A 3,676-nucleotide genomic window follows, 5' to 3' on the forward strand; every position below is an offset into this window, starting at 1 on the left:
GGTTTGCAGATGTGTTCCGATTGGCACCTGGACAACAAATCTTCCTTTAATGGAAGAGGAGGTTGGCTACAGAGCAGTGTGAGTTGGTACAGTGCAATGACTAGACACTGCATTCACAGGGACAAAGATCTTTTTCAGGGAGGTCCAAGACTCCATAAAAATATAAACCTAAATTAAAATTCATCACATTCTTCTATGAGATCCTAAATCATAACCTTATGAATTTTCAGTGCATTAAATAAACATGTTTGGAGCCAGCTGACAATGTCGTCATGCTGTATGTTCACGTCGTACTTTAAGTCTGCCGCTATCAGGAATTCTTCAGGTCCTCCCGCTTCCTCCCATTACCAAAAACAATGCTGCTCAGGGTTATTCTGCTAATAACAAAGTAGAGAGTGCATCCATCAGCGTCCTGCAGTGGACCCGCTCAGGATCCACCAACTGCCGTGCTCCTCGGGACGGGTGCCGAATCTTGCTGACCACAACAGGATGAGCAAAAACCTGAAAACGGATACATCAGGCACTTCTCCTGGCACAGATCACGCTCGCACAACGGCAGCTTGGTGTGGCTCATCATTCATCAGGAAGGAACAGTTTTGTTTGAAAGCGCCACAGAGCTCATGATGGTGCAGTTTCTGCCGTCATATGCTTGCATGGGTCTGAGTCAGTGGGCAGGGAAAAGTCCTCAGCCATAAGGCTCAGTATTTTAAGATCCTTAATAAACAGCTAAACGTTTTATTCTTGCCAGAGTCACACTTTGGATAATTACTTCAGCTTTCAAAATTACTAAAAGAAGAGAATATTTTTAACTTCTATGAAAGATGCCTTAATATACTTGCAGTAATAACCAGGCCTGTCATTGGAAGAACACAGTAATCTCTGAATAATTACGCATCCTTTACAATCCATTTAACACATTTAAAAAAAAGCCATTACATGAGAGGATGGGATTAGAGTACTTGGAATTTCACTCAATTTGCTATGCATATTAAGCACAAAGATAACGGGGGGGGGGGGGGGGGGAGTTTTATATGCAGCAATTCTGCACATTTGTAGTTGTGCCAAAGAGGATCCTGCATTTTTACCTTTTAACCAAGATCCAAATCCTTTGTATGCTTATAAATCTAAACTTCATTAACTGTGATAATTTTATAATTTTGGTTGCAAAAGACAACCAAACAGGTGCATTAAGTATACAATATGTAGTCAGGACTTGCACTATATTTACAAAGGAAGGAAAAGTTAGAAAGGCATATTCATACTTGATTGTTGACAAGTATTAAATTTTATACTATTAAGTTTCATTTTAGGTTTAATTTTTTTGGTTAAAACAAAACTCTCTCCATAAACACCAATACTGTTAACCATAGGACTCGCATAATGAGTGTGTCTACAGCATAATCAAGCCAACGGGGAACTTCTTCACTGCTATATCCTGCAGAGAAGCATTTTTCAGCTCAAATGATAAATGTTCCTTAATCGTCAAAGAAACAAAACAGTTTTCTGCTGTTCTGCCAAATGCCTTGCCTCAAGCTCTTGCATTTGTACAGTATAAATGAATGTTTTTTTCAGACAAAAATAAACAGCAAAAATAGTACAGAAGAAGGCTGTGAACAAAGGGCTAAAGTGGAACCTTGAATATGTATTCAATCCAAATTTGTCTGCTGTATATATTTAGTACTGTTTTGAGGACACCTGTATGAAACCATAATCGACTATACTGTAAATTGTATACACTTGTCTGTTAAGAAGGGTGGCAGTTAAAATTAAAACTATACGGGTCCAGCCAGCATGAGTTCATGAGGTCTGCAGTGGTCATGGTCTGGGATTGGTTTGTTCATGACAGAGTTGGTGATCTTCACCAAACCCATGGCAACCTAACCAGCATGGCTATCACAGCGAACTTCAAAGGCATCCCATTCCATCAAGATCATGGCTAATTCATTGTTCAGCGAGATAAGGATCCAAAACAACCCCCAGCATTGTGCAAGAAGCACAAGAAGAATAAGGAAATACAAAGAACTTGTATTTGAAGGGAGAGACAGACAGCAGAGCCGTGAAGAGATATTGGGTGATTTCCTACTGAAGTTTTGCTGAATCCCAAAGCCTTGCATCAAAGCAGATGATGGGTATTTTGGGAAATCTAATTTAGAGACAAGTGTTGATTTCCTTGAGCACTGCTTTGGTACTCTGGTTTTATTTTATATACTGTAATAGGCATTTGAAATGCATCTTTTCATTTACACTTAATCAACATAACCAGTTTAGTAAGGGGTTGTAGAAATGGGCTCAAACCAATGATACACAATATGCATTGAACGCAAACCATCTTAGCCAACAAAATAGTATTGTGGGTTTTAAAAAAAACATGCTGAAATGGCTCATTTTCAAGAAGAGTCCCTGCTGTTGTACCATATAAATGGGTGACATTAAGTAAAACAATTTAAGAAAACAATCAGTATAAGGGGAGCAGGAAAGAAGAATAGAGCCAGCACACAGAGACACAGCTGCCGAAGAGCGAGCAGAAAGAGGCCAGTGGACAGCAGTCTCTTTCAGCCATGTTTATGCTCTGGCTGACATGTTGAATACGGCATATAGAAAAGCAGCTTTACAGAGGGAACAATGGCCTACATTATCATAACATGTACTGCAGATGTGTTATAAAACACAGTGGGTAGTGTCAACGTGGTCATCTTCAGCGTTTTCTCTAGAGACAAACATCCATCAGTTTTCAGAAACCTCATCCAATCCTGGCAAACACTGGGATGGCACATTAACTCTGCCTGTGCCATGCCACTCTATACGGCTCATTCCTATGTACAGCAAAAAATAAAAATACAGTATTAATGGTTGGGATGTTTGAGGACCATGTAAAAATACAGTTTAAAATTGTGGAAATTCAGACACCAGTGGTCAAAAAGAACAATTTGTGACAGACAGACAGACAGACAGACATAGATAGACAGACAGATTATAAACCTCAAGGTCAGAGAAACCACATTATGGGACTTGTTAGGTGAATAATGTTTTACATACCAATGCTGCTTTGTGAGACTGAGTGGAACTGCTTACCAACCTCCATCCAAAAAGCAGACTGCCCTTGCTTTAGCCAATGACGAGTTTAAAAAATAAATAAAATAACTGGTGTTTAGCATTTCACACTTGTTGGTTTGCACATTCCACTGTGGAAAAACCAAGACATCCACTGGAAATATAATTTCATTTTTGCTCATGTCAACTAGCATTTGTAAAGTTAGACCAAAGGGTTTCAGACAGGCTGGAAAAATGGAAGTCCATCCCTGTGCAACCAATGCTGGAAATGACAGAAATTTGGTTAAATATAAATGAAAGTACTTGTGATAAAAGTCATTTAATGTAGTTGGAATTGTCTTAAAATAAAACCGTGTTCCCAAGTACCTCTAATGTTCTCCATAAGACTCACATGATTACGCTGTACCTACAGCAGACGGAAGGCAAAAGGGCAGCTCGACAACAAAAGGCTGTTTCCTGTAGAGATGCATTTTAATCTTAAATATTCCTTAATCTTCTAAAACAGAACAAAAACAAAACAAATGTTGTACTTACTGCAAAACATCTGACCTTAATAAGTTAAAGCATTTGTACTGTACAAACTGAAGGCAAATTCTTTCAGACACAAATTAGTAAAAAGCAAAAA

Source organism: Paramormyrops kingsleyae, chromosome 5 (genome assembly GCF_048594095.1).
Source record: "Paramormyrops kingsleyae isolate MSU_618 chromosome 5, PKINGS_0.4, whole genome shotgun sequence".
Classification (NCBI taxonomy): domain Eukaryota; kingdom Metazoa; phylum Chordata; class Actinopteri; order Osteoglossiformes; family Mormyridae; genus Paramormyrops; species Paramormyrops kingsleyae.